This window comes from Olea europaea, chromosome 2 (genome assembly GCF_002742605.1).
Source record: "Olea europaea var. sylvestris chromosome 2, O_europaea_v1, whole genome shotgun sequence".
In the NCBI taxonomy this organism is placed as follows: Eukaryota; Viridiplantae; Streptophyta; class Magnoliopsida; order Lamiales; family Oleaceae; genus Olea; species Olea europaea.
Genome location: NC_036238.1, coordinates 3590123 through 3615492, shown reverse-complemented (window position 1 = coordinate 3615492; position 25370 = coordinate 3590123).

Below are 25370 nucleotides of genomic sequence, written 5' to 3'. Positions count from 1 at the left end.
GTCCACAAAGTTAGATATCTATTTATGCCTTAGGACAAGTCCGAAGGGCACCGGCAAGTCGGAATGCTTGTGTATGTGTTTGAATGCATTCTTTTGTGTAGTATTAACATGTTAAATCCAAGCATGATATCTTACTGAGTATTCTTTATACTCATAGTATTCGATACTAAATTTTCAGATCCATAATTGTGGAGTTGGTGGAAGTCGGTCGGCATAATCAATGATGGGTTAAGGACAAAGTTATTTTACATCGAAGTTTCTTCTTTGTATGTTTTGTTTGACTGCTTTCCATATGTTTTTCTTATGTTATTATATAAAAACATGTATCATTCAGGTATCTACTTCAAAAGAAACTTGTTTAAAACTACCTATAGGTGGTAGGGGCCGGGTAGACATGATGTAATATGGTACCGGAAGTAAATTATGTAATCATATCTTCCATGTTATGTTAAGAGACGCTTTTTTTAGACTTTCCCTTGCAAGTGATAAAAAGGCAGAAACGGGAAAGTTTTTGGGTCAATTCAAAACGTTATTTCTGACTGGGCACAAGAATCACTCAATTTGGATATCCGTGGCCTGAGATATGAATTTTCAAGCATTGAAGGGTCAATCTGAACTTTCTGTGCAATACCTCACTGTTTTCAGTAAAATGCCCATATCATATGATCTTGGAAATTTTTCATATTTTAACCTAGAAAACTATTTGAAAATATTTCTAATGCCACAAATTTCATAGAAAATGGAGTTGGGATGAATTTTATAAAAATAGTTGAACTTGCTGCCCCAACTAACCGTGGTAGTGCCAAGTCCGTAAATTTAAAGTATAATTTCATGTTGACATGCACTTCTGCTGGCCATTAAATTTTATGAGAGATATTTTACCAAATTGAAAATAAGTTTCTAACATGTAATACTTTTATTTAAGAGTATTTACATGTAGTGAAGGCAGCAGTTTTTATGTTTAGTACGTGACACTCGAAGCTTAAGTTCAGGGCGTCACAGTATCCCTCCTCTGATCTCGAAGAGTAGGCTCGAATAGCAGTTGGGAAGGACGACGGTGTAGGGTCGACTTCGGAGAGGCAATATTGGAGAGGACGACTTCGAAGACAACCAATATAGGTTCCTATGGTGGTGGCACCTCAGGGCGAATTTGCTACAAGGGTTGAGTCCCTCCTCGTCAACCTCAGCCCCAACATCAGCAGGTAGGCTTTCATTCTGAATATGGGCATCCCTCTTTTTGCTTTTGTTTGCTACTGCTACCTTTGCAACCTTGTACCCCCAACATGTCTAGCTAAGGATCTATACAAAAAAAGAAGAGAGATTCTAGTACTTATACAAAAATCCATCCATAATTTTCCCAGATCAGTTAACTCTTACTAGAAGTGGTGCGAATGGAGGAAGAAACCTCAGCTGTTGAGGATGGGGGAAGAGCTTGGAACAACCGCGCACAATGAAGGTTTGAGTTAGAGATCACGAACTTGCTGGACCTCTATTTCTTGGGCAAAGCCCTGATCGCTTCAGCTTGTCTTTGGACCACCAAAGTCAAGGTGAACTTCTTGTAATCTGTTAAATCGAACAATATGGTCAGGGAAATGTTGCCAATAAAAGATCAGTCAAACATGAAAGAATAACTACTACTATAGTGGGGTGATAAAGAGTGGAAACTACATTCTTTCTATTCACTTCGACAGGATGAAATTGCCACTCCCCCAAAATGAAAAAGAATTCTTCCTTCCATTTTTTAATCGAGGAAGGAGGGTCTAGCATTAAAGAACCATCCGTTCTGAGCCTAACACTAACATATCACCAGCCTGAGTTCTTCCCATCCACTTTGAATATAAAATGGGAATTGAAATGCTCAACACTCATCTCGAGATTCCTTGACTCATAGGACGAGAGTGGCAATAAAGGTTTGCCACCCATTGGGGCATAGCTAGGTAGGAACTATACCCCAAAAGGAAAGAAACTTCTGGATAACCCTAGAGAAAGGGAGCCTAACATTGACATTAAGAATGGCGGAGTTCAAAATAATGCATCCCACTGGGGGAGCATTAGCTTGGTCAGATGGGTTTGGTATCACCATTTCTAACCAACTAGGGATACTAGGCTCTCCAGGATATCTCCCGTCAACATTGACCTATAAGAATTCACCTCCCACTCCTCATAACCATTCCCCCCACTACCTCCACATGACCTCTTCTCCCTTGGAACTCTAAGGGTTTATCTCCATATTTGTAAGACAACCCAAGTCTCTAGGGTTAACTGTAGAAAGTGGGATGGATTTAAGATCTCCTAACACAATTCAAAGAAAAAGTAGATGTGAGAGGTACTGACTCTTCCTGCTGGTTACCCCAAGAATGGACCCTAGACTCATCTGAACTAATGCAATTACTAAGGTGAAAAGCAAGAAAAAGAAAGAAACTTTCTTTAAAGGCCAATACCTAGGAATGGATGACCTCACTCAGTAAGAAAGGAAGGAATGGAAAAGAAGAGAATTTTTCACTTAGCTTGTGAGAGAAAGAGCGTAGGAATAAAAGTGCTGAAATGACAAGGAAAAAGTATTTTGAGTTGTGAGAAGGCCAAAGGACTTAACTTGGGCCGTCTTATGAATAACTGGAGGGAAAATAAAGGGCCCATAAATCTATCAAAAATACGTAGTTTTGAAATAAAACTTCCAATTGAAGCAATTGAGAATGTGGCACAGCTAATCCAATCAAAATGCGACACTTAGCACACTCTTCAAACACCTTAATAATAATGAATCCATGAAGATGTGCCAACTGAGTTCAAAGGTCAATCGATCCCTTGGAAATAACACTGACCTGGGGGTATCTGTTGACCACCAATATCTGATCTCACTTAAAATATATTTAGCACCTATCTCGTCTTTTTACCATGTTAGTTTGTTAGCTTAGCTCGGTCTCGTAGCCACCTGAATTTCAATAGACATTTTCTTTCTTTTTCAACCACTCAATTTTCAAAAAAATACTATTCCACCCATTACATTTTTCACGTAATGGTGGCCAAACAGGGGCTTAATTCACTCTATAAATAGAAAAGGATGGTCCCTTCCCCTAGGTACCATCAAAGCAATTCACTCCCACAAAGAAACATAGTTGTAACCCCCATTATCAATAAAAGTGCTATTTTCTGGAAAGTTAGCTCAAAACCGTGCTTAGCAATTTTTGACGTTAACAAATATAGTTCAACTCATAACAATGGAATTCTAGATTATTCGTGAAAAGGAAAATGAATTAATTATTGTGTCATCACCACCATCTCCTAATTTCAAAATTTAATAAAAGTTGAAAAACTAAGCCATTTTTAAACTTCCATAGCCCAACACATAACCAACAAATTTCTGGAGACCCATTAGTAAAAATATTCAACATTCAATTTTTCCATTCCTTATTATACTAAATACCATCAAACATCATCAATGGACTCAAATAAATATATTTTGTTTAAAAAAGCAAAAAAAAAAATTATTAATACATCAAGAGAATTAAATGTTTATCGGTGGGCGAACCCTCGTAATAACCTAAAATGCATGTAATCATTGCACTTCACAATTTAATCACTAAAACAAAAGTAAATCATCATCGTATTTTAAGTTCGCTAGTTGTCTAATACTATTATCTCAAGAAACTTCTTTGGCCAGTCATTGGCAATTCAAAATGGAAATTGTTCTCTAGCGGTAGAGGATCCAAACAACCAAATACCCCTTGCATGTCATCCATCAAAGGATCTAGAACCTTTTGCTACTTGTTTGCATGCAGAAAGTCTTACACTGTTAATTCCCAGACCTTTTGCTACATGTCATCCATCAAAGGATCTTTTCTTGCCCAATTTCATGCCAATTCTTGGATTGTTGCTGAACATATTCCATGGAGTAGCATGTTCTTCATAAAGATCTCATTCTACTATACTACAGTTCCATGGCACTAGGAGGTCTTTGCTTTTTCTCAAGGTAAAAAAGGATCAGTTCTTGATCCAAAACAATCCTCTAGAGGAAGATTCATCTTAATTATTATTGATTTCTTTGCTCAAAAAAATTTGTAGGATGGGGATTTTTAAGGAGAATGATAAAAATGCGTTTAGATAGGAGATGTATAGGGAGAATGGTTTAACTGTTGCATGGAGTTATAATGACATGGACCTGGGATCCTAGTCCGAGTGTGATTCAACATATACTAAAACTCCTTTTTTATACTAATAAAATTCGGTACTATCTTTGAATTTTGTGTAAACATTTAATGATTTAGATTACACGTTATCTGATTTGAATTTTAAATTAAAGTGGGTTAATTAACTGCCTTACTTTAACTATCCACTTCTATGATGGAGGGAAGTGGTGTACGGGTGTCCATATATGAATGCCAAAGGGTCCCTAGCCAAACCTGCAAAAAAACTCCTGCAGCATTTTCTCTTTCTAAAGAAAGTCCTATGTTTTGTTCCATAAAGTTATAAGGAATTATCAAGTGGGTTTTGACTAGAAGATCCGTTGGTGTTTGAAATTCTATAGCAGATTTTATTCTTATCTTGAATGATATGTTTGGACACGTGGTATTGAAGCCATCCTTCAAGCTTGTTATTTAGATCTTGTTAAAATATACAGACAGAAACCTTATATAAAATACATATAGAACCTTTAGATATAAGGACTTTTAACATATATTGTTGCATATTTTATGTTTCTGGCCATCTCGTGCGTATATGATAAGGTAGTGGTTGGATTTAATGATTGATTTACTAAATGGGTACTTAAAAACATGTGGGTTAGTTGCAAAGTTATGCATCCTTTTACATCATAGCTTGAAGAAATTCATGCACACCTTTTGTTTCTATATGCGGGAATAATTGCTAATGTAGAATATCGTAATTTGAAATTTAAATGCTTGATTTCAGCCTTTATTGTAGAACTTCGACCTGGTATCCTTGGTTGGAACTTTTTAGCACGAAATTCTTTAGTGGAATTAATTTCAAAGCATTCATCGTACTATATAATTATTTGAAATTCATTAATTATAATTGCATTGAACTTGGACATATCTTTTGATTACATTACATTAGTTTATATTTCTGTGTTTACTCTACAATCTATTTATTCATTGGTATTTTAAGAAATAGTGTGGTTGTCAAAATTTATACGCACAATATTTTTAGAATTTGAGAAATATGTTGAACATTTTGTAGGAGAATTTACTATTGTTCAACAACCTCCTTAATTGTTTTTTCTTTTATTTTTATTTTAGAGATGTCATTTGAAGTTTCAACATGTTATTAATAATAACTTAAGATTAGCCAAATCATCTTTAGTTAAAATTTTATGTCATGAACATAAATCACATAAGGAATTATTTGGTGATGGATATGATATCTCATAATGTGCAATTAATTAATATGATGATTACATGGCCCCATAGGAAATAGTTATCTCAAGGATTTAATTGCAATAAAGTAATTTGGTAATATCAAAACAAGAAATTTCTGTGTATGGAAAATATTTGTATTTGATTATTACTAAAGACCTTGTAAATTCAAAGTGTGATAAAGATAGTCTTCATAGCATTAATATGTGTGTTTTATCTAATGCAATGGTTCCTAGTTTTTTCAATGACTATTTGAATTCCAGTTCTATATGGTGATAACTTTTCTCACTAGAAGGAGAAAAATTCTCCTTTCGGATGTATGGATCTCCGCTCCATGTGGATGAACCACTTGTCCCTATCGAATCAAGTACGCTAGGTCATTGTATGAATCATGGGATAGACCCAATCGCCTGAGATTGAGTCTCGTGAGGAGGACTCATGTCAGTAAAAGCATTAGGGATCAGTCCCTCAAAATAAGTTTAAAATCTGTTTCTTTTGCAAGAAAAAAGAGCATATGAAGGACTATCCAAGTATAAGAAATGGCTCGAAAATAAAGGTACTCTTATCTCTCTAGTCTGTCATGAATCTCTTTTGGTTATTGTTCCAAACAATACATGGCGAATTGATTTAGGTACTAAAATTTACATTGTCAAATACTATGTAGGACTTTCTGGACTTAAGGAAACTACAACCAAATGAACAGAGTCTATTTTGGAAACCAGTTGAGTTCAACTGTTGAAGGCGTGGAACCCTTTTGATTAGTTTGAAATTCCGGTTTTTATTTTGATCTTGAAAACACTTTTTATGTTCCAAGCTTTCTCGTAATTTAGTTTCTATTTCAAGATTAGCACCTTTGCATTTCAAGTTTGTATTTGAAAACAGAATTTTTAGCTTATATCACAATTCAGTTATTATTCCATTGTTTTGGTTGATAATTTATATAAATTTGTTTGGATCCCACTTATGAGTGTTACTTATTCGAACTGCATGGTGATTGGCAATAAAGCATTGTATTGTTAAAGAGAACTCCTCTAAGTTATGACACAGGAGATTGGGACATACAGAGACTCCATAGAGAGACTTAAAAGATTAGTGAATGATGAAGATTTATTAACTCTCGACTTTACTAATTTTGGGACTTGTCAAACTTTATAAAGGGAAAGTAGACAAACAAGACCACTAAAAGTGCCAAGAGGAGTACAAACATTCTCGAGATTATTCACACGGATATTTGTGGACCTTTTATCCCTCGTATTTGGTCAAAGGTATTTTATCTCATTCATAAATGATCATTTGAGAAGTATCCCTATCTTCTAAATCATAAGGATGAGGCAATAGATACTTTTAAGATTTATAAAGAAGTCGAGAAACAAAAGAAAAGAAAAATAAAAATTATAAGGTTAGACATTGAAAGAGAATATTATGGACGATACACAGAAGGGGGATAAATGCGAGATCTATTTGCCAAGTTTTTAGCATAACAAGGTTAATATAGCACAATATACGATGCCAAGCACATCACAACAAAATGGTGTAGCTAAAAGAAGAAAATGACCTTAATGGACATGATTAGGAGCATGATAAGCAATTCAAGCCTATCTTTGAATTTGTGGAATGAAACCTTAAAAACTACCGTGTACATCTTAAATAGGGTTCCATCTAAGACAGTTCCAAAAACACCATTTGAAATCTGGAACAGATGGAAACCTAGTTTGAGAAACATACACATCTAGGGTTGTCCAGTTGAAGTGAGGGTTTACAATTCTTACATAAAGAAATTGGACCCAAGGACAATGGATTTTTCATAGACTATCCAGTGAATTCTAAAGGCGATAAATTCTATTGTCCTTCGCACACTCCAAGGATTGTCGAACCTAGAACTGCCTAATTTCTAGAGGATCATGAAGTGAGTGGGAGTGAGTTTCCTAGAAATATTGATTTTTAGGGAATAAAAGAATCTATCTGTTCATTTTCCAATCCAGGAATTTTGATTCATTTCAGAAGTAAGAATTTAAGTATAACAGGAAAATGAACCAACTCAAGAACAACCATTATTGCATGAGGAAAACGCAGAACGAAAACCCTCAAAATATGCAAAATCTTGAACACTCGTTATTACTACTCAAATAAATTATTTTTATGAAATATTTTCCATGAATAAGTGATTTGGATTAATTTTTATGAAATATTTTCCAATGTTATTTCTTTAAAATTTTGAATAATGCAGAATGTGAGAACAAGCTATGTTTTCTTCAAAGAAATTACATTTTGTTGTTTTGAAAAATGATTCAGTGCTTTTGTTTAAAGTATTTGAAGTATTGTTATTTAAATTATTATCCGAAGATGTAAGCTTCTGCTAAAACATATACACTTGTTAGTTACTAAACCACCGGTTAAGCTAAGTAAAGTAAGTAGTGTTCCGATCCACTAGGGGTCGAGGCGTTATAGCGTGATATCAGAGCAAGGTTTAGTCGGTTCTATAGACCAAGTATTTTTTTTTTTTTTAAAACAAAAGGAAAATGAAAAGTTTAAGGTATTCCATGGCATCGTGCATCCATCCATCAATCTCATCCTATGGCCCAAGTATGTTCATGTTTAAAGTTAATGATTATGTTTATGTTATGATACCTTGATATGATTTAGAGATGTGTTATTTAAAGATATGTAATGGACTTGGGCAAAAGCTAAGGGCTTAAAGGGAATTGCATGATATGAAAGTTTAAATATTTGCATGTTTTCTTTAAGCAAAGAAAAAGTATGATGTATGTGAATATACAATAGATATGACTCGTAGAACTGTTAGGGCATATAAAGAAGCATTGAACCACAGAATTGCTATTCATTTCTATGAAAACTATGTAACTGATCCGACCCGACCGCTTAGCGAACATGTGTATGACATCTATGAGAGATCATAACGGCGGTTAATGCTAGAATGGAGATCACGCATATTGAGACCATAAATAACCTCATACACTCCCTCCCACCTCAATGGGAGATATGGGAATCACGGTTAGGGATGAAATGTTAGAAGGCAACCCAAATCTGTTCAAGTTTGAGAGGTATTGTCATGCCCTGATTGATTTGTGGGATGATGTAATCCATAAGGAGCCTGAGGAGGAACCATTGGCCGAGGAAGAAGATCCCGAAGAAGAACCCGAGGATGATTTAGAGAATGATCCTGAGCCTGAGCCACATGTTAAGATGGACATAGAGTCCGGACCTGAGGCGGAAGACTCCTCCAAAGATGAGGCTCCACCAAAGAAGATTCGTAGAACTTATAGGGATTAGATTTAAATCCTTGTAATAGCTTCCCTTATATCAAGAAATAAAATACTATCTTCTTTGCTTTAGTATTTGAAGAATGAAACTAATAAGAACCATATGTTTTGTCTAAAAGAAATGGCCTGCGTAAACCAAAACTTGATAAGAGACCTCCTCCGAGCGGTTCAAGACCTAGGCAGGCAAAACCCAAACCAAGCTCAACCCCTACCACTAGCTCCTAATGTTCCAAACCATGCTTTAGTGGTCGAGCAATTTCGAAGGCACAAGCCCCCTACCTTCAATGGAGCAGCCGATCCACTTGCAGTCGAGGAGTGGCTTCGCAAGTTGGAGAGTATATTCTGATTGATAGGGTACACGGACGCTCAGAAAGTCCAGTGTACTGGGTTCATGTTCTCTGGTGATGCAAATCACTGGTGGGACTCAATGTCAAGGACAAGGACCCCTGAGCAACAAGTAGAATTGACTTGGGAGCAATTAAAAGGGGAAGTAATTGACAAGTACTTTCCCCAGTCCTTGAGGGATCATAAAGAAAGTGAATTCCTCCAACTTAAGCAGAAGTTGATATCAGCACCTGTATTAATAATATCTGAAGGTACGGAAGGGTTTGTTATATACAGCAACGTATCCAAGCGAGGATTGGGATTTGTACTAATGGAGAATGGAAAAGTGATAGCCTATTCTTCAAGACAATTGAGCAGAAGTACCCGACGCTTGATTTAGAACTTGCAGCGGTCGTACACGCTTTGAAGATATGGCGAAACTACTCGTATAGACGGAAGTGTGATATCTACAGAGATCACAAAAGTCTCAAGTATTTCTTCACATAGAAGGAATTGAATATGCGACAAAGACGATGGTTGGAATTGGTGAACGATTACGACTGCACTATTCACTACCATCTGGGTAAGGCTAATGTTGTGGCCGACGCTCTAAGTAGAAAATCAATGGGACAATTGACGTCACTACCCACCTCTCAAGTGGAGTTAGTCAAGGACTTGGAAAAGTTGTAGATCGAAGTGGTTACCACACCAGGACAATCACTGCTCGTCTAGCAGCTTTAATAATTCGACCTACTCTTAGAGATCGAATTATAGAAGCACAAAATAAAGACTCATTTTTGCAGAAGATTAAGAATGAAGTTGGTACCGATAAGAAAAAGGACTTTGGAATAACTGAGGATCAGGCACTGATATTTAGAGGAAGAATTTGCATGCCTAAGGATGAAGCCTTGAGAAATGAGATATTAAAAGAAGTTCATTCCACCCCGTACACCGCACATCCCGATGGTACGAAAATGTATCGAGATCTTCGAGATACATTTTGGTGGAGAAATATGAAAAGAAGTATAGGGTTGTACGTGCAGAAGTGCATGGTATGTCAACAGGTTATGGCAGAACACCAAAAACTAGCTGAATTGTTAAATCCACTAGATATACCTGAATGGAAATGGGAAAATATCCCGAAGTCAACAAGAGGAAATAATGTTATATAGGTAGTAGTGGATCGACTCACGAAGTCAGCTCATTTTCTTCCAATGAAAATGACATTCAGTTTAAACCACTTGGCACAGTTGTACATTAAAGAGGTTGTGAGATTACATGGTGTACCTGTATCCATTGTGTCTGGCAGAGACCTAAGGTTCACATCCAAATTTTGAAAAAGTCTACAAGGAGCTATGGGAATGAAGCTGAATTTTAGTACAGTATATCACCCTTAGTCCGATGGCCAGTCTGAAAGGACCATCCAAACTTTGGAAGACATGTTAAGAACATGTGTTTCGGATCTAGGAGGTAATTGGGAGTCATACTTACCTCTAGTAGAGTTCGCTTATAATAACATTTTCCAAGCAACTATTGGAATGGTACCATACGAAGCTCTCTATGGTAGAAGATGTAGATCCCCTGTTCATTGGGATGAAGTCGGAGAGAACAGAGTTTTAGGACCAGAAATAGTTGAAAGGACGGTCGAGGTAATCGATAAGATCCGTGCAAGAATAAAGGCAGCAAAGGATCGACAAAATAACTATGCAGATACAAGGAGGGAGGATTTAGAATTCCAAGTTGAGGATAAAGTGTTTCTGAAAGTAGCACCGATGAAAGGTGTACTTAGATTTGGAAAGAAAGGCAAGCTACGACGCCGGTATATCGGACCTTTCGAGATACTTGATAGAGTCGGAAATGTGGCTTATCGACTAGCTTTGCCACCTGAATTATTGGCAGTGCACAATGTGTTCCATATATCAATGATAAAGAAGTATATACATGATCCTAATCATGTAGTGAGTTATCAAACCTTGGAGGTACAGAAAGATTTGTCGTACGAGGAACTACCGATCAAGATATTGGATTGAAAAGTGCATAAACTAAGGAATAAAAAGATTTAGCTGGTTAAGATACAGTGGAATCATCACGACGTAGAAGAAGCCACTTGGGAAAATGAAGAAGAAGCCAAAGACAAGTATCCAACACTATTCGCCCAATCAGAAGGTAAATTTCGAGGACGAAATTTTAATTAAGGTGTGGGGGATGTAGAACCCCAAATAATTCTAGACACCTTAGTGGCACTAAGACATGAATATTGGATGACTAAAATATACTTCAGATTTTTTAGTCTCATTTAAGACCCATTTTCGACATGGGAAACATTCGATTTGGAAAATAATATCTAAATAAAAGTTGTAGCTCTTTGAGTTAGCTTTCCAAAGTACTTTGAATTACCTCAATCGGATATCGGGAAAAGAAGTTATGATAGAAACATTGAAGGCTGTACAGTGTCAACCGGACTACAACCGGTCGACCGAAACTGCCTGAAATGAAAATTCTCATTTTTCTCTAGAATTTAAATATTTATTTCCATCAATTATTTTCTCAAAGGGCCACCCACGTTTTTGGCAATAAAAACCCCACTAAATTGAAGCATTTAACCTCAAACTTAAATGGCACCCATGTTTTCTCTCTTAAATGAAATTTGACCCTTCATTCACTTTAAGTTATGGAATATTTACCTATAAATAAAGACCTCATTTCACTCATTTTTTCTCACACCAAAAGCAAGAGCTTTTATATACTAAAGAAAAAGTTTCCAAAAGAGAAAAAGAGAGGGAGGAAAACTATTTTTCCTAGAAGTTTAAGAAGTGTTTTCAAGCATAATTCTCAACGGTTTTCAAACATCCAAGGAGTGCATTTCTTTCAACGTCCAAGTTTCATCGAAGTTTTCAATCCAAGTTTTCAAAATTTCAAAAGCATTAATCAAGGTAGGTAGAGGTGAAATGTGTTTAATCGTGTTAAGTTATAAGTTTCGATTCATGTTAATGTTTGTATGTCAAATGGTACTCCGGTACGGCATATCCCTCTATGTTAATGGGTGTATGTCAAATGGTACTCCGGTATGGCATACCCCTCTATGTTGAAGAAATGTTCGTATGTCAAATGGTGCCCTCGGGTACGGCATACCCCTTCATGTCAAATGATGCCTCCGGGTACGGCATGTACGAAAAGTTATAAAGTTAATGTTTTGAAATGTATAGCTTGATCACGAATGGACCTATGACACCTATTGAGTTTTTCAACTCACGGTTTAATCCCATCTCTACAGATTGAAGGAACTCTACCTCGGGCATGGATGGAGGAGAAGATGGAGAGTGATGCAACGAGTCCATGGAAATCCGGTGAATAAGTGATTTGGATTTATTTTTATGAAATGTTTTCCAATGTTATTTCTTTACAGTTTTGAATAACACAAAATGCGAGAACAAGTTATGTGTTCTTCAAATAAATTACATTTTGTTGTTTTGAAAAATGATTCAGTGTTTTTGTTTAAAGTATTTGAAGTATTGTTATTTAAATTATTATCCGGAGATGTAAGCTTCTGCTAAAACGTATACATTTGTTACTAAACCACCGGTTAAGCTAAGTAAAGTAAGTAGCGTTTCGATCCACTAGGTGTCGGGGCGTTACACAAGTTACGTGAGCTGAAAATTGAAGTCCAACAAGAAAGACGTCTACTTTTGAAAGAAGAAGAAGAACCAACCTTAGTGCTTTTGATTCAATCAAAGGATGAAGGACGCACGGAAGAAGGCCTTGCATGTGCAAGGAGCAATGAGGGGTGTGTGCACAATAGATAAAATTTCAAAACCCAAGGCTAAACCTTATTCGTTTAAACATTGCAAATGCTAAGCCCCTGTTTGATCCCCATTAAATTACATTCTATTTTTCTCTCTCCTATTTTCAACCACACAATTTTCCATAAAATAATATTTCATGTAAATCGAAATTTTTTCCTTCTTTTTCAACCACTCATTTTTTCAACAAAACACTATTCCTCCCATTTTCATTACCAAAAATGGGGCCAAACGGGGGCTAAATTCTTGATTGAATTTTCTTAGTTGCTTAAAGAACTTGAAACTGAAAGCAAAGAGAGAAGAAAAAGGCTAGAGTAGTGAGCTTATATTATAGGAAAATGCCAATCAAGTAAAACAATCGATTGCAAACACGTGAGATTACTTTACATTGGGGACGACCATAAAGATTCACTAATGGGTAAGATAGGCATCCTGTCTCAAGGGTTGAATTTGATGATGAGAATGAAGTAGAAAGTGTGAATAAAGATGAACAAATCTTTGTGCCTAAGGTCGGTAGGATCAGACGTAGAAGAGATAAGCTTGAAAGCGGGCCTAGAGGAGATCATAGAGTCTGAGATGGGATAGATAGAACCTTGGGATTATTAAAATGAAAATACCTTCCTTCCCTAGTATAACGACCCTCAACTCTATTCAGAACTTTGGACAATGATTTGAAACCATTGTAGGATGTACTATGGAATCCTATACAAGATTTGATATAAACCCCTAAGAAAGCCAAAAAAAGGAGTTATAATTTTCAACCAATGAGCATATAGAGCATTTGAGTTTATGCTTGTTGTCTTGAAATAAGAACAACTTTATGCTAACTTTAAAAAGTGTAGTTTTGCATTGTTGGTACAAAAGATATTGAAGTGGATGAGAAGAAAATCAAAGCCATCAAAGAATGGCCAACACTTAAAAGCATGACCGAGGTAAGATGCTTTCATGGTTTAGCTAGCTTTTATAGCCGTTTTGCTAAAATACAAACTTACCAGACCACTCACGAAGATTGTTAAAGAGTGTAGGACTCCCCGTTTGGCCACTGAACAAGGAACGTGCATTTAATACTATTAGTACATGAATAAAGTGTCTCCAAAGCCATGTTTCATGAGGACTTGGACTTGACCAATATCTATTTAAGCTCTTGGAAAGCTCGTTCATACTCGTAATTCAAATCGTAACCCTCGTTTCTTCTGAAAACTTTGAAGAAAGGAAGATGATGAAAACCACAGGAAGATGGCTAGCACGGATCCGTGATTGTGGAAGAACAACCAATAACAAATCGCTAGCAAAAAGATCAAGGGAGCCATGGGAATACTTGTCCAACCTATGTGTTTCAAGAGTTTGAGTGCAACAATCAATACACAAAGTTTCAAGATGGGCATGAAAGAAGAACCAACAATAGTGCACTTAATTCAAGCTAAGTAAGAAGAAATGAAGCCTGAAGTATAGCCAAAAAGCAACCCACGTGCAGGTAATTGGTCAAGCACATATGGCAAAATTTCAACATGTAGCCATATCAATTGAATAGTGCATGCAATACTAAAATCTGAAGGCGGATTAACTTTTCCCTTTTCATTTAGAACTCTATTTGTTTGATTTTTTCTAGATATTTTACGAATTATTTTAGAATTTCTTTGTTATTGCATATACATTAAGCCCTCATTTGATCCCCATTAAATTCAATTACATTACATTTCATTTTTCTCTCTCCTATTTTCAACCACACAATCTTCCATAAAATAATATTACACGTAAATCGAAAATTTTTCCTTATTTTTCAACCACTCATTTTCCTAAAATATACTATTCTCCCCATTTTCATTTTCAGGTAATGGGGGTCAAACGGGGGCTAAGTTACCACAATTAGGGAATTTACAACCTAGAAATTAGTTCCTTTTACTGAACACCAAATCCGAATTTCATCATGGTTGCTCTGAGTTTCACTCGGATTAGACCTTCAAAACTTGGATTCTAACCTATTAAAGATGAATTCTATGCTTTTAAGTCTTATATTAAAACATTCATCTTGATATTTACAAGTTATACTCAAGGCATTATTTAAAATCAAAGGGTTCAATCATTAATATTTAGCAACTATCAAATCTCTATCCATGCTGATTTCCTTCATGTTCTTACAAGCAATTATCCCCTTTTCACAACCACAAATTCACCAACAACATACAACATGGTCTCAAGTAAGATCAGAGGATCAAAAGATCTAAAATCTTCAAATATAATGAGCCCCTGTTTGACCCCCATCAATTTTCATTCCATTATATTTCATTTTTCTCTGTTCTATTTTCAACCACATAATCTTCCATAAAATAATATCACACGTAAATCAGAAATATTTAACTTCTTTTTCAACCACTCATTAAAAAAAAAAACTATTCCACCCATTAATTTTTTCACAAAAGGGCCAAACGGGGACTGAATAAAAGCCTCAACACTGTGAACTAACACAGCTGCCCAACACTTTCAATTCCAACTTCCTGTTTTCTATTTCCCTTTGGCTCTTTTGCTCTTTTTCCACTTGGAATCTATTAGGGACAAGTTAGAGGAGTTGTATCTTATTTAGGAAGTGAAGAAGAGGTCTTTAAGAGGTTGAGGTCGTGGATCTTGCTTAAGGATTAAGAAAATGTAGGATGCAACCAAGTTAACAAGTGTTAAGCATGAGGTGGCTTCTTCCAGCAATATTTGTCTTTTCTCTCATCTTATATTGATCCATATTGGCTTAATATCTATCTGTATGGAAGCACCAAGAGGTAGGAGACATGCTAGATACCTTAAAGATAAAGAAATTGGATGTTAAAATGACAACTATACCAAGCATGAGGTGGTCTTTTGTGGTAACAATCTGATTTTGCATCCATCCTTGCAGGTACAAATCACTTGTCCTTGGCTTATTTTAATGTGTATACAATCTATTTTACTTGTCCTAAGATCCCATCATATTTTATAGCGCTAATTCCTTAACCGTTTCTTTAACTACTTACCCGATTAAAACTCAATTCTCGACGGACTTCAACAATTTTCACCTTAACATTTATAACATCACATGGCCCTTATAGCTTTGTATTTTGACCATGTCACTTCATGCCTCATGTCCCAAATAGGTTAAAGACTCAGTTAGGGTTTAGACTAACCATGATTATCTGAATTAAAAGCGAGAAACTTTATCGATAATGATTCCTAAACTTTCAAGATCACCATCTTTAACACATCAATTAATGTAAGATTCTCCATCTAGGTCAAGGAGTCGAAGACTAACACCATATAAAGATCTTTAAAATCTCAATAATTCAAATGCAACGTTTTCAGATAAATCATTTAGGATAATTGATGCAAATGACATTGTAAATAGCATGAATCATATTAGCCAAATGGATAATGTAAAGTTCGGGGGTATTTAAAATGAAATATAAATTAAGGGTGAAAATATCATAAAATAAAAGGTAGGGTTGTTTTGCACAATAACAATGAAAAGTACGAACGTTTTATGCTAATTACCCTTCTAATAATTTATTTAGACTCGTTTTCACTTTTTAAAAAAGTTTCGGAGTATGATTGCAATTTATTCTTTAACTTTCTTTTCTTTTATACGATTTTTATTTTAAAAAGTGGTATATTTGTCATTTTACATGAAAAATTTGATGAAAATGATGATTTCCGCAATAAAAGGTGCATGTAAGGGTAAAAGTGCCAAAAACGAAAGGTGGGGATGTTTTGCACAAAACATTGAAATGTAAGGACGTTTTGTTGCTAATTACCTTCCAAAGGTCCTCCTCAAAAGATAAGGTCCGGTTCAGATTTACTTGTGTCGTGTTAAGTCACAATGTTTTAGTGTAGGTTCTCTATCATCTCTATCTCTACCTCGTTGACCTTTCAACGTCCCTAACCTCTTGAAAGATGACTGTAAACACGTTGATTCCAACAATGTAGCCCAATTTTTCGCTGCAAAACTTCTCCCAAAATGCAAGCATCCTCACATGTTGAGGAATCGAAAAGGCCTGGCCCCAACTCTTCATTAGAATTTCACTGTAGAAGTAAAGGTGAGTGACCAGATGATGTTCGATTTAGATGCCTTACAAGATACCACCTAAAAAAGGTTGTAGCTACAAAATTAATTAGTATCTTGTCCAATCTTTTCATGCCTCGACCATTGGTCTAAGTGCACCATGTCCTAATCAGCACCCTCCAAACCACAATCCATCGTCGTATCAAAGAAAGTAGTAGTACCTCTATCACAAGTGCTGTAACCAATGCACTCATCATCACGTGCGATAATGTTGAAGTTTCCTCCAATTTGCCAAGGGTCGTCCATATCAAGGAAAATGTGGTGAAGACCTATCAATAAGGCATAGGCAGGAGTCAAGTAGATGGTTGTGTTAGTTTGGGATCCTCGATTCTAACGTGAAGAAACTGAGGGAGATCATCAATAACAGTAGTAGTTCCCACATTCCAGAAAATTTAGATCTCATTTAACTCATTTTTAACTCCATAGTCGAAGCGTAGTTATTGTCGACCATGTTCAAATCTATGCCAAAGAACAAAAGGCTGGAATATGACCAAAAGATAAACCTGATGAAGCCAAACAAGTCTCTTCATACGCCTGGGAGTAGCTACATTAGCAACACCTCTCACATTGTGTGACTGGCTCCTATAGAGTCTCCACATGAATAGTGTCAGTAGGCCATTGGTGTTTCTTTTGACCAACTAGAGTAAAACCATCATCCTTTGTCCTCTTAGTCAAACCTACAAAGTTTTCGAAAGATCTATGAAATGGTCCTTACTAATGAACCTCAATCTGTGTTTTATTTTGTATTCTTGACTACTGAGAATGCATAGAGGAAGAGATGCCTCCACATTTTGCTGACAAATGGGAGAAATAGTAGTAATCGGAGCCTGAGTCCTCTCTGGAGTAGGACCTAAAATATGTGCTGCCATAATAACTGTATCCTCTAAGACCCAATACATGTGGCCTCTGAATCATATCATCTACAAGGGGGTCAAAGTATAAGGTATACATAGGTCTGGTAGTCTAAGTGGGAGCTAAAAGATTTGTGATTCTATAGTACAATACTAGTCTGAGGAACAACTGTGCATTAACTAGTGGAGCTGTAATTGTAAGATGAGCCACAGAAAGAACAACTAACTGAGATTGAGTATGTGTATAAGGCTAGACATTTGGTAGTACTTGTACAAAAGAAAACTGAATATGGACCCCTAAAGTGCTAGGTAAGTTTTGTCTCCTCTGATCTCTACAAACGTCTATCTCTAATGAGGCTCAACAACTACCTCATTCTTCTTAACCTTGTCCTTGGTCTGCTGTAAAGTAGGCATAGGAACAGGGTCAATGGTGATTACAATTGGTGCAGTAAGTAGTGGTGGTGCATGGCATGATCCAACCATGCTCATCAATTTTCACAAAGTGTCTACATTGGAAGCAATACTTTGGCATCATATCATACAAGATAGGCTACTAGTATCAACCCTCTTCTCCCACTCAATCCAGTCTCCACAGGGAGATTATAAAAAGATCAAGCTCAATACCCTTGGTTCACTAAGCCAGTGTAGATCAGATATAGCCTCATTTAATGCGGAGCGGAACTCTTAGCCTTTCTAGGGCAAGCAATCTAATCTTAGCCCAAATATAGATGGGGCAATAGAGGAAATGAAGCCCAAATTTGGGCAATATGGATCTCACGCAGAGGGTTGAAACTAGATATCCATTCTATTGCTCTCACATACCCGTCAATATACCATGTGGGCTTCAGGAACAAACGTGAGTAATTGTCCTCTTGTGCTAAGTGAATCAATGTATAATAGTATCTACAAGTCCTATCATATAATCACCATGAAAACTGAATTTTAGAAAGCTATCTCTTACCTTAATCATAAAGGCTTGTGATGAGAGAATTTGTCAAGTGTAAACTTGTATGGTGTAGAAAAAATCTCCTTTTCCTCCTCCTCCTCCTTCTAAGTAAATAACACAGTAGGCTCACCATTATGTATAAAAGATTTCTTAGAAACGAACCTCTGATCAATGGATTTTTGGGATACTTGAAGAACAAGTGCAAAAGACTTCCTCTAGACTTTGGTTGAGAGATAGCATGTTTGCTTGAAAGGACGACAGCATATGATTTGTTGCCAAGAATCTGTGATGTCTATCCAACTAGTGGTAAAGTAGTAGTAGGAAGGCAGATGGTTCTGTTGACTACACATCAGAGGGGTACGCTCCTGAGACGATACATTAGAGGTACGCACAACTGGTGGTGGATAAGGGTGAGATTTGTGACAAGGAAATGAACTCCATGTGTTACCAATAGTAGCAATTGATGCATCTAGCACAGAATTGGATCCATGCTTTCTAATGTATCAATATCGATTTAATAGGAAGCCAAAGTAACTAGACCATGGGTTTTTGCACATTCTAATATCACTGGTGCTATCCTCTCAATTTGAAAATGACAACAAACATTAGGGCTCGTAGCCTCAAGATGTGTGCCATTGGGCATGATCCTTAAGATGCCTCTACTGGCCGAATTGTGAGGTACACTCGGAGCCACATGGGAGATTTTCATGGCCACTAAATTCAATGGTGTGGGTATGGAAGTTTGGGTCCCAGCCAGACAAGCTAAATTTTGAATTTCACTTGGCCAACGATCCAAACTTTTGGTGTATAGAAATTGATCAATTGTAGGATAGATTAAATCAATCTATCGTAATTATATAACTATACATATATAGACGTGCATAATTGTAGTAATACTATATTGACTTTTACCATAATTATATGCAATTATATATAGATAGACACATAATATAGTAACACTATTATCTAAATCAATTGATGGTAATTATATATAAATATACATATATAGACATACGTAATTGTAGTGATGAATCAATCAATCATTATAAATAATCATATAATTAATCCAATATGCCAAACTTATCACTATAAATTTGGCTATAATCTGATAAAATAGTTTCATTATTTCAATGAAGTGGAATTGGTAGCATTGGTTTAGGCCAAACATGGATTTTCCTTAACAAATCCCTTAACTATTCCAATTCCTTGCTACATGAAGTATGAAATATAGCCCCCGTTTGACCCCCCATTACATGAAAATGAAAATGGGAGGAATAGTGTTTTTTAGAAAAATGAGTAGTTGAAAAAGAAAGAAAAGTTTTCGATTTATGTGTAATATTATTTTATGGAAGATTGTGTGGTTGAAAATAGGAGAGAGAAAAATGGAATGTAATGTAATTTAATTTAATGGGAATCAAACGGGGGCATAAATTCAAATGTCATCGTGGAGTCTATAGTGCATGTTTGCTTTATTGAACCCCATGATAAGGCACCTTCATCTAATGTGAAAATAGATCCACTAGTTGATCCATCTATCCGTGTCTAAACTAGCATCCATGAATCCTTCTAAAAATGGAGGATAGCCATCATAATATATAGTCTTAAGTGACCCTACTTTCCAATGTAATTGACTTTGATTACTTAATTTCCCAACAATAAAGACTATCAGCTTGTTTGAGCACCATTAGTTAGAAAAAATGCATTCTTCTATAGTATTTTAATATCAGTTCAATCATACATTCTTTAATAAAATAATATTACATGTAAATACAAAACTTTTTCCTTATTTTTAACCACACATGATATAAACTATTCAAAAATTCATTTTTTTCTTCCAAAATGGGGTCAAACAAGGGCTATAATTGGTCTAGTAGACACCATAGCATACATTAGCCACCCAATAGATCGTATATAAATGGCAACCACTTTTTTCACATTGGAAGAGTCTAAAACTATAGTAAAATGGTATGGACCAATGTACAATCTAGTGATCAAACTTTCTAAATATAATTTCTATATACATAATGAGTTGAGTCAATATGATCCCGTTATCTTTCCTCGAAATTTTAATTTCTAAAATTGTGATTCACAAGTCCCATATCTTTCATATTAAAGTTGGTGTAGAGCCTTGAAATGCAATTTGCAAACCTCATCAGTAACTCGTGAAGTGTAACGCATAAACAAGAAGAACAAGATAAAGGTTCGCGCAAAGACCACGATCAATTTTCCCTGACTAGGTTGGCTACAGGCAAATAAAGAGTGCATGGATAATGAATAATGCAGAATTGAAAACCGAATATTTTAGAAGATAAACCAATAAGGATCCTCATTTGCCACTCACCTAAAAAGACTAAACTAACCCCAAGGCTTGGAGGAAATCTATAAATACCTCCTCATTTGAAGAGAAAAGCATGCATTTCAAATATCTCCCTCTCGAATAGCTATTTTACTTCTTGATCCAGTTTGAGCATCAAAATTAGTAAGATTAGGAAGTGAAAGTCCTAGCTAGGTGAATAGGATTTGTTGACATATTTTTATTGTTAACTGGTGCTATCGGTGGAAATTTGAACAAACTAGACCACAAATTCCATGTTTAAGTTTAGAAATAAATAAGACCCGAACAAATGAGAATCCAAAGGACAATAGTGTTCCAACTAATGCACAAGTAAGTTCAAGGTTAGAAAATACCTAAGGGATGACCGAAGATCTGAAAGCACTAATGGCGGAATGCGCTATTATGCACAAAGATACAAAACTTGGAAGTATCTGGGAAAATGTAAGCTCACAGATTATTACGCAGTCCTTATCCTCTTCAATTTACATCTATCGCACTTAGATTGAAATTTCAAGAACTGAAGATGAAGTAGTTGTGACCCAATTCGTAATAATAGGTGAATGCTTTCACTTTATATTCCTAGACAATGAAAGCACAAAAAAGTCCTATACGATGAAGCATTTGACCGAATGGAAAAAGTAATCCTTAGATCCTATGTTAGATCCTCACTGCTTCACTAGAGGAAGCCCAGTCCTTCACAACAAATCACTTTACTAGTGAAGATAGGAGAAGAACCATATGCATACCAAGGATATATAAATTTTGACATTGTCAACGGTAAATTTGCATATGACGGAGTCCTTAGACATCCTTCCCTTAAGCAGGCAAACATAGTCATCTCCATCCATCATTCATATGTAGGTATTCCATGAATAAAAGCAGGAACAGTGAAGTAGATAAAAAAGAGGCATGAGAGCTCTTAGGAATATTGTTGTCATAGTTAAGATGACTAAACTTAGGGCTAAACTAGAACTTGATGACTCTATTGATCCCATATAACTAAGTGCACATTGGAAGCGACAGTGATCAGTGAACTAGAAAGTTTTTTCATTAGCTTAGATAATTCGAGCAAAGCTCTAAAAATCGGCAAGAAATTAAGTAATCCAAAGAAAGGCTTGTTAAAAACTGCCTAGCTACAGATCCATGACTAGAAACATGCAGACATGATAGGAATGTATCCAAGGTTGCACATTTTGCATTGATGCTTGACCGTAAGATCAAGCCTAAAATACAAGGCACTGGCCAATGAGCATCGAGAAGCACTAAAGTGCGAGATGGATAAGCTATTACAGAATAACTTTATCTATAAAGCTTGCGACCAAGTTTGGGTATGTATGAGGAATTGGCCAACAAGCATAAGGAAGTACGAGGCAGCTGTCATGATTTTAAGGACATGAAAAAAGTTTGTCCTAAAAGACATCTCCTAAATATTCATGGATGAATATCTAGGAATAATTGGATCCCAATGTATGGGCCTGAAGTGGAATATACCACATTCATAAGATATCGGTGTCTAAACTGCAACAAAGTAATGTCATTTGGACTAAAAAGTGCGGGGTTACATATCAAATGCTAGTGAACAAAAAATGTTTGCAAACTAAATAGGGAAAAATGATGAAAGTATACATCAACAATATGCTCATAAAAATCCTTCAGGCTAGAGACCACTTAAAACACTTGGAAGAGGTCTTCAACATATTTCAAAAATATAGGATGAAACTCAATCCCCTAAAATGCATATTTGGAGTAAAATCTGCAATGTTCATCTGTTATATGGTCAATTAGAGAGGTATTGAAATGAACCCTGACAAAATTCAAGCCCTCATAAAAATACATTTCCCCATTTAAATCAAAAGAGGTGCAAAGGAAAGGGTTACCTCCCAAAATATATTTGTATCCCGGGCAACGGACAAATGTTTCCCTTTCTTCCAAGTACTAGAAGGAGAAAAAAGTTTGAGTGGATCAGCGAATGTTAATAGGCATTTAATGCCCTAAAATATCACCTACGGAAAGCACCTCTATTAGCTAAACCCGAAAATGGGAAAATGTTATTGCTACATTTAGCAGTAACCACGGTGGCGATCAGCTCGATATTAGTAAAGGATGAAGGACAACAACTATTGCCGACCTACTGTGTAAGTAAGGCTTTGCAAGGAGCAGAGGCCAGATATCCGAATATGGGAAAACTGGCCCTTACGTTAGTATTGCGAAAGCTGCGACCTTTTTTCTAGAGCCTTAGCATTGAAGTATTAATAAACTTCCCATTTAAACAAGTACTACAAAAGTCTGATGCGTTAGGGAGATTAATGAAATTGGTAGTAGAGTTGAGACAAATTTGAGATAAGCTATAAAGGGCGATCCGCAATTAAAGCACAAGTAATAGTCGACTTCATTGTAGAATTGTTAGATGTTCCTATTCATGAGGAAGAACCTAAACAAGGAATGTGGAAATTACCTGCAGATGGATCATCAGGAGATAATGGCTCTGGAGCAGGCATAATCTTGACCCACCTACTATACAGTGAATAGAACTTTGCCTAGTATCAATATCAGCAATCAATAATCAAATGGCCAATATGAAATATACAAAAACGAGTGGACCATCCTCTTGTGACCACCAGAAGTACATCCTCGAACTGCCCCTATAATCGCCCAAGTACCCCATCTGTAGCATTAGCAATCAAATCACAAAGGAAAAGTTAAGTGGTCTGCCCTCCCGTTATTACCTTGGAAATCTCATCTACGGTACCAAAACATATAACATAAGTAAAGTATACCTCACATGTCTCGGTGCCCTAGTAGTGGTTAATAAAATATTTTATAATGTAAATTTATTTCTTCAATCATGTTGTGCATACTAGATTTTTAACTGTAGACAGATATCATGCACATGCAAAATGCTCTAGAATAAAATAATAAAAATAGATGCCACTATGTTTAGGACATACATGCTCAATCATCATGACCAACCTGAGATATACCACCGACTCATTAACAAGGTTATACAAAAGTCACAATCATAATCAATAGGAAATGATTCAAAGAATAATATATACTTGCATTGTGCAAATGAATATTTACTTACTTTTTGCTTCAGTGTGTGTGAGCTTTCTACAAGGTGTAATTCATGTCTCTTTTCTACTTAAGGGCCACAAACAACTTGTAGTACTGTCTATTAATCAAATATGACCCTCAATCTGATAAGCATAACACACATTCTCGCACCATAAGAGACATTTTGCTAATCTATGTGCTCTCTTTTCTCTAATAACTTAGGAATTGGCCACCTCTTTCAATTTCATTCCTTATATTGATATCTCCTTTGATTGAGATCTAAATTATAGCCTATCACATGTATACTCCACAAACGAGGTAACAATATTATATATGTTCCCCTCCTTACTTTTGCTATTGTGAGAATAAAAACAAACTAATTAAAGAGCTTACCAAATATGTGAACTTATGCTACATGTACCATCGGGTAAGTACAATTTTAATAGTGTCAGTCACTATACCTACACATATACCAAACTCATCATCAATTGACACAGTTCCCCTATTGAATTTTGGTCCCTGATTTAACTTTCAATCTCATAACTAAATTACTTGTAGAATTTTTCATCTAGCAAGCCCAAATCTGAAAAGTTTATATGAAATTTGATGCACATAATCTGTGAAATTAAAAAATTGTTTATCCATACCAAACCATCAAGATGAAGGGCTTATTTTCACTTATTGAAAAAAATAAGAAGCTTCTGAATCAAAATCGCACATATGCAATTGTAGCATGGTAGTGAAGTATTAGGGCAATTTTAAAATTGTGTGCAGTTGCATAAGGTGGTAAAAACCCAAAAGCGATTCATTGGGAAAACACAGTGGAATTAAAGAGAAAGGTAAAGAATTAATGACAACATACATAAGAACTCCGGCGAGGATAAAGGGTGCTTTTCACCCCAAATGTCTCTCAATCTTGGCTCTTGAATATGGAGGCAAGATAAAATGGTCATAAGAAAGTGCATAACACATGGGTGGAATGAAGAAAGTCAGAGGTACACTTCTTGAAAACATGAGTGAATTGACATCAAAAGACTAAAATGACGGTCCACCGGGCCCAAGCATTAATTACTCAAACAAATAATAAATAAACAAAATCTGATAGTAAGGTTCGCAACCTAAAAATATTTTACAATTAAAGTCTTAGATTTAATATAAATAACAAAATTGAACTTGGGGGGACTATTTGTTGAGCCTTAGAATGCAATGTGCAAACCCCACTAGCAATTTGTTAAGCATAACGTGACAAGCGAGGGAAAAAATATATAAAAGGTTCGCTCAAAGCGAACCAAAAACCCTATCGAGGCTGGTAACGGTTTGATGATA